The sequence below is a fragment of the Pleuronectes platessa genome, chromosome 16 (genome assembly GCF_947347685.1).
Source record: "Pleuronectes platessa chromosome 16, fPlePla1.1, whole genome shotgun sequence".
Lineage (NCBI taxonomy): Eukaryota > Metazoa > Chordata > Actinopteri > Pleuronectiformes > Pleuronectidae > Pleuronectes > Pleuronectes platessa.
This window is the reverse complement of record NC_070641.1, coordinates 11,514,838-11,526,796: the sequence shown is the minus strand read 5'-3', so window position 1 is coordinate 11,526,796 and position 11,959 is coordinate 11,514,838.

Below are 11,959 nucleotides of genomic sequence, written 5' to 3'. Positions count from 1 at the left end.
CTGATCAACTGAAGTTTGTGTCGCTCAGTCCCTGACGCACTCATTACTTGTTTACATTGACTACAGACAGGTGCTGTGTAAAGCATCCAGGGGATAGCCCAGCTAATGTGACAGAATCCGTGAATATGAGGAGGCAAACTGCTCCGGGTCCGAAACCAGCAGACGGACACCCAGTGCCGGTGGAGCACATCCCAAAACCTCACCAGTGTCCCTCCAGGTATTGTTTACTGCTGCCACCACATATACGACAAGACTAATGAGAGAAGGACGTCAAATCACGACAGGCTTCTCCTCCCAAAACTTCAAAACAGATTAATGCTGTGATGTAATACCATCACCTTCCAAATAGTGAGAAACACTGCGATATTAATTAAAGGTCGGATCACCCACCCCTACTTCACTGTGATTATGTGCCAGCTCAGCTAATGTATCCCACGTGTGTCTCAATGGGCAACTCGTACCCATAAGATGCTCACTGCGTGTTGTGCTGAGAGGTGCCCTTCAAAGGAGCGGCCACACAGCAGCCGCACACTGTGGATTCAGTATAATAGCTTGTGTCACACTCTGTGTTTAATCCAGTTTTTGGCAGATGTTTAGGATTGTTCTCTGACTGAATGGGGCTCATTGGCTCCAATAAACAGTTTTGCTCTGTTCCTTCCACTAGAAATAGGGTCTTAAGTGAATTACTGGCAACGATATGGATGGATGAGGAATTTTGGTCATTTAACTGGAAAAGTCTTTGTAAAGAGGAGCGATACCAATCGTTGTTTACTATTGGGTCCATCCGCTTCCCTCTTCTCTCTTCTCTCTTCTCTCTGAGGATGCTGCGTACGCCGCTGCACTGCTCTGAACGAGCAGTGTCATTGGATGGTGCTCTGAAGGTTACTACAAGACATATGCGACTGTTGGCGTTATATCGTTTATGCATGCTGTGAAGGGAAGGTCGAGGGGTGATTGATGGGTCACGACAGCGCCCTCACATACGGCACCGACACCTCTGCCCCTGCCTGGCCGAGGTGTCTTGTCTTCCTGCATCTAAGTCACACTGTCATTGACATTCCTCCCCAGCCCCCTCCAATCACCTCAGACGGCCAGTTTCCACTGAAGCGAGGACAGATCTATTGTGCCACTGAATGTGCTGAAGGGTTTCTGGGTCGACGGGTTCGCACAGCTGAGATGGAGAGAAGGAAGCAGGAAAACCGGGACAAACTAGGTTCCTTTAACCCTTTTGGAGACGACTAGAAATGACATTTTGTAAAATGACACCCAGAAATGATCCAAATTCCCTTTGTTATTAAGTCACATAATATGGCGAGTTCCCACAATAAAGCAGCAGATGTAATTTTACCAGAAAACAGTGGCCCACTGTGCTCATGAACTCCACTAAGCTTCTTACTCAGCAAGTTGCACTTCTGCAATGATCAGCTTCCTTCTCGAGGAAAATATACGATGAACCCTGAGGAGAAACAAGCCATTAGCCCGTCCTATTCTCCTCTATTGTTTTCTCAGACGGTGTCGGTGCTGTTTCACAAATCATAGAAATAATCTCCCGATGACAAATGCAGCATCTTTGGACTGATGCTCTGTTCGACCTGGTTGTGTACTCAGGTATGCAGGTATGCAACATGACATATAGCCACGCAGCTGTTGTATATAAACGGAAAAGAGATTTAAAATTGGCACATTTATATACTGCCTGTCAAAGCTTGGTGTGAGGTGTATATCACGTGGAAGAGACCATTGAAAAAGCCACAGGATGTGAATAATGGAATCTGGGGATAAAATAGCAGCAATTTGTCCTTTTTAGTAGCATATTGCCATTGTACAGAGATAAATGCCATATATTGTTGTAGTTTTTCTTTCAGTCGAACCCGTTTACCCTAATAAACCACTGGTTTTGGACTTAGAGTTTTGACATTAATCGATTGGGGCGAATCGTTTTCCCTTTTATGGGTTAAACAGCTGTGACTGCGTCCTAGTCCCATATTCCCATTTATTTAAAATGTGGGATAAGTATCTGCTTTCTAAGTAGTGCCCTGTCACTTCCCCAGCTTGTGGTGTTGTAGGGTGAATAAGCTGCATAAAAATACCCTGGCGATGTAATCACAGCAAACCCATCAGCCTCCTGCGAACATGACTCATTTTGGGAAAGTAAAATCACTTTAAAAACTAATTTATCTCCAAAAACGATCCAATCTCAATATGAGATCTTTTGCTATAAATAGTAACCGACCCCTACTGGGCAACATAATTCTCCCAACCAGTAGCAGGAGCAGCCTGAACAGCATGGCTTTAATCTAGGTCTTATACAACGTAGTTAAGCACAGAGCACATTAGTTTGCTCTTTGTTTAAAAATCCATCATTATACTTCTGAACACATTAACATGTGTGTCCCTCTTAATGACAGTAAATCAGAACACCCTGTAAAGTGAGTATTCTGTAGTGGCTGTGTGTATTTGGTAGTGATAGTCAGAGTATTTGGTTGTGTTGTCAGTATCTGTCTGTGTTGTCAGTATCTGGCTGTGTGTTGAGTGTGCAATTTGCATATGTTTTGTCTATTTGCATGTGATTTTCTTAAATTGTAGTGTGCTGAGCCCTCAGGGCCACCGTAGCAATGTCTTATTTGCATTCACATTTGCCAACTATGACAATTGAATCACCGACGATGCGTTCCCAACACTTGTTTTGTGTTTGTGTACTGACCTCGAGGAAAGGAGTCCTGTAAACTTCCCCTTACCTCAACTTCAACTCGAGGAAACGATGAATACCCTTTGTGCTGTTGCAGGGATTTGTCGGCTTGTTTTTAGCTCAGGTGGACAGGCCGACGTATTACCTCCTTGAAACTGTGAGCCAGCCGGACATGATGGACAGGCCGGTGTGCTGTGTAATTCACGAGTATCCTCCTGGACCATACATTATTCATCACTCTCATCATGAAGAGGCTCTCCATCCTCTTTTATCTCTCCGTCGCTTGGCATTTTACTGTCTCTCGCTCTCTCCCTCCCTCCCTTACTTAATTCATCAGCACCAATTAGCTCCTCATAGCAAAGAATAGCTTCATTCTGTTTGACAGCGATGCAACGCTTTCCTCTGACCTTTCTCTTTGTCCTTGATTCCACTCCGTCTTTTTGTTTTCCTCAGCCACTTGTGGCTCATGTGTTTTTGCTCTTTGTCCACCGTCAGGTACAGTATTACCCACCATTGATTTCACCATGGATTTTTCGTCCCGGTGTTTGAAGTACATTGTTGGGTTGCTTGACACGGAGCTGGACTCATCCCCGCTTCCGCACTCTGAATCCTGGTGACTGGTAGTTGCCAGGATTCGAGAGAGTAATAATTAATGCCTGCAAACAAACATCAAACAATTCTACGCCACAGGCCACAGGGATGCTGAGGTCGCCCTCCTGTGGCGCCCTCCTTGTCATTCTCACCTTCCACCGTGCCACGGTTGCCATGCCAATCCGCTACTACCTGTCCTCGGGCCGACACAGCTTCATCATTAGCTGCTGTTGTCACTTGGGGATATTTCAAGTGTTCACTCTTGGCTCTAACCTCATATCTCTCTCACTGGCATCACCAGTACCACTCTCTTACCCACCCCCCACCCCCCCATTGCTGGTACAGTTGATGCTCCAAGCCTTTCTCTCGCCCGCCCCCCGCACCCCGCTATCTCAGCTGCTGATCCCAACGCAGGACCGTGTCCCTGGACTCCCATTTATTACCATATCATGAGATGTGCCCAAGGCGTGTAGCAATGCAGCGTGCCGCCTGTGTCTTTAAGAGAGAGAGAGAGATAGAGAGAGTATAATGTGTGATGGCGAGGAAATAAGGCATGGAGAGAGCAAGTGAGAGAGCGTGGGTGAGGGAGTGTGAATTTATCATTGGGTAAATTTTGTGCCTCACTCTTCGCCGTGTACTGAGCATCCCTGCACCGGCATGCACAGTCTCCTCAGGAGCATCCTGTTGAAGAGTACGCCCCTCTCTCTCTCTCTCTCTCTCTCTCTCTCTCTCTCTCTCACACACACACACACTCAGGCTCTCGCACCCAACCTCTCCCTTGCACACACACACTCTCACACACACACATGCACACACGTGCTCGCAGTCACACACGCGCACTGCTGTCAGGAGCGCCGCTGCTGGACCACAGCCATCTCGCGGAGGAGGTTCCAGCGGAGGGAAGAGAAAGCCGGAGTCAGAGCAAGACAAAGGGAAGGAGGACGGTAGAAGGAGAGGAGCGAATAGGAGCGCGGGGACCGGCACAAGGAAGGAGAGACCCGGCGCTTTGTGAAGAACTGCGAGCCAGGGACAGGAGGAGGGAGGAGGAGAAAGGAAAAAAAGAGGAGGGGGCACAGGAAACGCGATCACTTTCAGCTGCAGCGGTCCGTGTCGCAGCATGGGCAATGCACCATCCCAAGGCATGTCAACCCTTATATCTCCATGCATACTTGTGTAGCAGGTATTTGTTGGATTGTGTTTGTTGTGCTGTCCAACCAGCTGGCCGTCCTCCTGTCACTCTGTGGAGGCAGAGGATGGGGGTTGGGCTGAGGGCTCGTGGAGGAGCAGCATCACTTGAGGAGAGTGATGCTGCAAGGTAGCTTCAGTCAACGGGCTGGATGCTCGGGAGCGAGGCGCCCTGCGGGGGGTCCTTGCAGGGACGTTGAATGGGAGGACGAGGGGCTGGAAACATCGGGGTTTGGGCACCATGTGTGGGAGCGGGAGAAATAGGAAGGGGGCTGGTTTAGGAGTACCATCAGTGAAGCAGGTGGTGCTGGTGGGCGTGGGCGTGTGTGTGCGTGTGTGTTGTGTTGTGTTGTGTGTGTTTGTGTATGTAACAGAGAGGGAGGTGACAGGTCAGAGATATTTGTCATGTGTGTATTTGAGTGCAAAGTGTGAGGGTGTGTGTTGCAATTGTCGCTGTCAGCCATATGGACGACCTCTGGGAAGTGCAGTGCTCCCAGGTGTGCGTGTTTGTGTGTGTGGTTGTGTGTGTGTGTGTGTGTGTGTGTGTGTGAGATCACTGATGAGACAGAGAGGAAACAGAAGATGAATAAGACAAATAAAAGAATGTGATGTTTGATATAGTGAAGGGACGCGGCAGATTTGCCTTGAGTGAATGGGGGATGGTGATGTAAATGGATGATCGGGTGGGTCAACTCCTTCCTGTGATGCTCTCTCTTCCCCTCGGGCCTCTCTCTCTCTTTCTTTTTCTATCCCTTCATCTTTTTTTTTAATCTCTATGCCAATCTCTTTTCCATTCCCTTCGGTGAAATTGTAGTTGCGACCTGAAAATGCAAAGCTTGAAAGCTCCCTGATTCCCAATAAGAGGCAGGCATATGTGACTATATGCGTGCCACTAATTCTGTATGCAGTACACTGTATATTTGCATCAGTGCCCATGAGACACATTTTAAGAACAGGATGGAAAGGATGTGGGAGTTGGAGGAAGGAAGAATTAGAGGGGAAATATACTTGAGGCGTCTTTGGATTGAAAGGCTTCTTTGACTGTCAAAGAGAGAAAAAGTATCCAGCATCAAGATGCAAAGGAAAATAGAAAAGAGGAAAAAGGATATGCTCATTTACAGAAGAGTCACTGCACAACATCCCACCTTCTTTCCCCCCCTCTTTTAACTCCTCATTCTCCCTCACCCGCTCCTCTCCCTCCTCTCTTCCTCCCCTCGCCTTCAGCCCTGGCTGGCGTGTCACCCAGGGACTGTCTGTATATGGTAACTAGTTGGGGGAGAAGGGGGAGCAACAGAGGAGGCGGAGGATATGAAAGATGGGGACAGGATGAAGGGAAGTTTGAAAGAGCAAAGGACGAAAAGAGGGTTGGCTCGTAGGTGGACGGGTAAGTTGCGAACGCTGATGTCTCGCAGAGGCAAAACAGCAGAATTCTCTTCAACAGTGCAGAGTGTCTAAATAAGGTCATTACTCGGGATGATTGAAAGAGCTCGGCAGCAGAATAGTAAGCAGCTTTTTAAACTTGTTGGTGAGGAATACCGATCCGTACAACTTGACGGATCAGCTTCCAGCCGCTGTGTTTGGCTTTTTTCGGGGCTGGTGACCTTTTGAAGCTTTTATCTGTTCAACTTGATATTTGAATTTTCTTGGCAGATGCTTGTACCGGTCTCGTCAAACTCATAAGGAATTTAGTGTGAAGCTCAGGTGAGGATCAAAGCTGCAGTGACATGAGACCTTTTGCACCACAGCCAGAGGTCTGTTTGTATATAGGATATTTTTAGCTAAAGCTTGTCCTTGGATTTCTGTCAGTCTGTCTATTTTAGACCGATTGACTTGGATTAGGTTGTGTATTTTAACCAAAAACAGGGAGCAGATTTGGCCGAATGTTTCAGCAGTAAGTTTCTTTCCTACACAAGCAGTTTTTTTCTGGAACGAGATCCAGCAAATTCAGGTCTCCCGTCGCTGCCAGCAATGTGCCAAATCAGGTTAAGCTTTGCCAAGCTGGCCGGTGAGGAAATATGGGATAAGGGTTTGCAGGCACAGTTTAACCACAGCCTATCACGGCAAATAGATGCATCTTTATAAGCCAATTACCAAGTTGCACTAGTTCACACTGCTAGGCTAAACCGTGAAGAGTAGATTACGCTCTGTCAAGCATTAAGCCCAGTATTAGCCTGCTGGAGAGCTCATGCTTTTCCTGGCGTTGCCATTGTACAGAGCCGGCAGATCCAGGTAGTTTTGTGCCTTCTTGTTACGCCTCGTACGCTCAGCGGAGGTTTATGTCAGCGCACGTGTCTGTCTATCTGCTGATCCCCTCTGGTGAGGAGAAGCCAGAATGTGCCTAGGAGGGGCCTGCAGAGATTGAGGATGTTATTCTGCTCGAGGGGGAGAGGCTGGCAAAGACACGGCAAGGCTGCACACGATGTGGTGAAGAATAGAGTGATGTGCATCTAGCACCATTTGGACTGATAGCAGAAAATGCTCGGGATGTTGTCTTGACAACGTGAGGAAACATCACGACTAGCTCGGGGAGGATGAACATTTGTACACTTCAAATATGTCATATTTCAATCTGATGTCGGTAGATTCACACTTCCAACATTCATGCAAGATGCCAGACAGAAGCAGATCAAAAAAAGCTGTAAAATATTTTGTTTTCAAACCAGCTTGGCGGTTGTGGTCTTTTCATTTCGGAGGACAATACCTGAAAGCAGGTGGACTCTGCTGGGTCTGGTCCCCCTTTATTTATCTAACATGCGAGGACACTCAAAACGATCCACATTATATCCTCACCTTTGTTAGGTTTATTTATCTAAGGATCGTGTCACAGGCGATATGGTTTCTTAGCAGAAAATGTTAATGATGTTATTGACAGCGGCATGCAGACATGTGCGGGTCTCGGTGTGTTTGCGGAGTCATTGTTTTGTACCGATGCACCTGCCTATTCCCCTGGTCTGTGCGACACAAAGCCCCAGCGATGCCCGCCGTGTGATTGGCTGACGGTGATGCAATGCTTCACGGCAGAGGAGCTGCCTGTTTTGAGGGCATTTCCTAAGTAATTGACCCTGCTGGGAATAGCGTTGCCAGAGTTGTACTGATGTTAAGGCTAATCAGCCAAACAAAATATTAACACGATATACAGATTCCAGTCGCTCCGCACATTCTGGGCCACAACCTCTCTGTGCTTGAAAGGGGCTAAGCACATAATGACTGTGCCATGGGAAACTGCCAGACTTCTCCGTCCAAACCCAGCAAGCTGTTCTTTGTGTGAGCTTCGCTTCATGCAGTGTCCTTGTCTCAGCGATTTGTAAATGCAACAGGACGTGAGCTCACGTATGTGCATCCACCTCCGCAAATATGAGCTTTGCATTGGCACACAAAGGGAGACTTACACCCATTTTGGCATTGTAGAGGAAAACTGATCAAAGCTTGCACCAATATAAAATAACAGTTCGGAGAAAAAGAGCTCCTGTCACGTTTTGTCGGGGTTTCACGTACTCGGCGAGGATTCCTTGATGCAAACTGAGGTTGCAAGCACAGAAAAAAATCTAATTGTGATGTGAATGGTTTTGCCTTTTTACTCCAGGGGCTTGTGATCTATATGACGAGCCTCTCGCAGCCGCAGTGGTAAGCGCACTAGTAAGCTCTCAAGGTCATCAATGATTCAAGAGTCTAAATATTACATGCATTGATCAGAGGTGCTTGTTTCCCCTACACAATTTCGTGGATGGCAGAGTTTTAATGTTCGAACATAGGAATGGACTGGATATGAGCCATCGTTTGTATTTTTGTTTGTTTAATGAAATGGATAGATTTACAAATTAGGGCAAATCCAGTGCAAAGGTATTTTGAATATTTAATCCCAGAATTGCACTCAGTAGAGCACATACCTCCGCCAAGGCCGAACAGTGCGTTTTACTTCAAGCTGCACACAATTGCACACCATCATAGAGATCAGTTCCCAGGAAACGTTTAAAAAAAGAAGTGTTACAAACTTCCTGATCAACCCCTGATCCGGATCTGCACCATAACTGTATTGATTCTTTCCTGACCCACAATGCATCCTTCGTATCATTGAAATCCATTCTGCAGCGTTTGTGTAGTCTTGCTTGCTACAAACCGCTGGATTGAAGCCACTAATTATGTCATCAAGCATATAAGGTATTGACCACGATGTGGCCGCTGTGTGTTAAATGTAGCGTTGTCGCCATTTCAAAGTAAAAATACATGTTTCGGATATCACATTAGTTCAGTTGTGGCAGCCGCAGACTCGTGTTGCGTCACATAAAAAGGATTCTTGTGAGTCCCCTGTTGTGTAGGATCACAGATTAAAAAGAGAACACTGCCTTGAGATCAGTATTCACTATCGTCAGATACACTGAGCCGAGGAATCAGAATACACAAAGAGACTGAAGTGAATTGGAAATGTCATGTGCGCACTCATGAAAATCAATGTGCATGTTGTTGCGTTCTCTTTCAAATGAAAGATTTATTATGCGATTTGTTTCAAAATGAATTATTTCATTGTTGTCCCACAGTGCATGTCTTCTACATTAAACAACAGTAGGCAGCATGTCCTCTCTGTCTAAAACACAAAACGCATAAGTGCTACTGATCTGACGTCTTCATCAGCAGGATGACATCATTTATCTGTGCCGCCTACAAATCACTATGGAACAATAAATGGCTATGGTTTGGTTAAGGCAGGAAAACGGCTCATTAAGGTTGAAGTAAACATTATAGTTTGAGCAGAGATAAGTGCTTTAATAAGACAATTAATTGGAAATTGATTGCTGGTTGGAAGTGGGAAACAAACAAGAGTCTCCCTTGATGAAGTCTGACATTTCCATCCCAACCTTCCTACATTGCCTTCGGCCTCTGCCTCGTTAGCTCGTCATAATTATACGAATTACACAAGCTGAGACAACCGACGCTGAGAATGTTTGACAGAATACACATCCTCAGATCATTTTCGATATATTGTAACGTGAATAAATGTCACTAGCAATGGCACACGCGGTGCTGTCCGTTGCAGGACACAAATATCATCCTGTCAGCTCATGAAGTTTGCATGTCGGTACACAAACCAAAGAGAGATGGTCGCAGCTCAAAGAATGGAAATGACAGCAAAACGACTCCACAGCAGCTTGTACAACATAAACCTGCAAGTTTAGTGCCCTGTTGGTCCAAGGGGCCAGTATTTGATTATCCTCCCGATTTCCCCCCCGCTCACAGAGCTCTAGTTGGTCCACAGTGAAATGTTGGAAAGGTCCTGCTGCACTAATGTGCTGCTTGAAAGCTCCAGCCTGTGAGTCATAAACACAACTTGTTGTGCGCTCAGGTTTTTCTGCGAGAAATAACAAAATGGACTCTAAATCAACAGTAGCCCTCCGCTGACTGAGAGCCCAAGTGGTGCAGAGCCGCTCTGTGCTGCAGCGCGAGAGAAAAGGAGCAAAGGTTGTGTATTTTGTAAGTGGTGTCGAAGAGTCATGACAAAATGTTTGTTAAATCATGAAAATATCACATCTTGGTTATCCACTTCTCTATTTGTTGCCTATTTGACACTTTATTGAGTTGGATACAAATGCATCCCACCAGTCAGGAGCGTTTCAAGGGACCTGGACGGCCCTGAACCGAACCAAACCGGTCCCCCGAGTAATACATGATACCAATCCAAATCGTTCAAGTCTTTAATAGATTTTTTTTGCCATGGGGCCTTGTTAGGAAGTTTCTGACAATTTTGTCATTGCAGTAATTAGCTGATCATGGAACGTATTAGCCACTTTTTGCTCCTTATGAATGTTTGTAAAACTCTCAGTAGTTAACAAATATTTTCACATCCTAATTCTCCTATATAAGATATAATAGTTAATGATACATTTTGAATTCCTCCTCTCCCTTCACTGATTTCTAAGCCTGTGGCAATCAGCACACACATGACTGACAGCCACGTAGCGCTCTTATATCCAGCATGGTGATGTCTGCATCCTATAGTGTTTTTGAATTGGGACATCAACTTGCAAAACCTTTGCTAACTTTAAAACTGACTTTGTGATCATTGACCTGTGGGGGGGGTGTGTGTGTGTGTGTGTGTGTGTGTGTGTGTGTGTGTGTGTGTGTGTGTGTGTGTGTGTGTGTGTGTGTGTGTGTGTACGCTCGCGCATGCACATTTTGTTTTTGGTGGTGTAATTAACTCCAACATTGATTCACTGAATCAACCCTCTGAGTCAGACCCGGGACAACCAGTGACGTTTATCCAATGTAATCACGTCATGTTTTAGTAATGAAGTCAATAAATGAGCTTCGTTCAGGTTAATGGAATATTTTTGGGAAATGTTTTCATTTGCTTTCTTGCTGGGAAAGAGATTAATGCCACTCTGTCTGTGTAGTAAATATGGTTTTACAGCAAATAGTTAGTTTAACATTTAAAATCAGAGTAGTATATAACTCTTGGACCGATCCAAGATAACTGTATCCCCCTATGAGCAGCTCTGAAGCACACTAATTATCACCTAATGTCTTTGTTTATTTAGTTTGTGTAAAAATTCAAATGTTCAGGTGCTTTCTGGATCTAGCTACACATTTACCATGCAGACATGATGAGTGGTATAATCATCTCATTTAATAATACATTTCCAAACATGTTGGAACCGCTGGTGTATTGACTCTGGAGGTTGTTCTTTGTCTCAGCCTTGCTGCAAAAACATTTTCTTCAGGAGTTTATTGAGTTAATCCTCCTTTTTTCATTTTTTAATCATCGTTTTTGGGGTTTTATCGATTCTGATTGAAGTGTGATCATCTTGTCATGCCAAATTGAAATTGTAAATATATTTTGCCACTTGGAGACAGCAGAAACAAAATGCAAACGCACTACATATCCCATCTGGATTGGTTGAAATGGCAAACTATTTTGCAGATCTTCTTTACACAACCAGTGGTTATTTAGCAACGTTATTTATTTTTCAGTCTAGTTTGTGTTCCCTTGCGGCTGTTTTTATCTCTGTTTTTGGTCTCTACCACCTCCTGAAGGAAATATCTGTCTCTTTACCTGCAAAAATGCTCCATGATGTTCACCAGCCAGTCGCTACCTGTGTCTGTTTCCGCTGTTTGGTCTTAAACAGAGAACAGAACATTTGATTTTATAGTTTTTGCACAGAAATTTATGCAATAAGAAGACTTAGTGTGAGCTTAAATAGCAAGTTGTGGACCAGGCAGTGACTTGAACCTCACTGTAATGCAGAGAGGAGCTGCATATTTAGATTAGCATGAGGAGTAAATGCATCTTTTACCTACTGTACGACGTCTGCATCTTTAAACAAAATAAATTCTCTCCTTATCTCCTATTTCCAAGCATATGAGCCTCACCTGGTGTTTAGTTGTTACCTGAAATAGCAGCAGGCGGACACTCTGCTTTTTTATATTCGCTAGAAATGGGGCACACTGTGTCAGAGTCAAATACATCTGCTTCCTCCCTGCACGGGACAGCGGCGGTCTAAA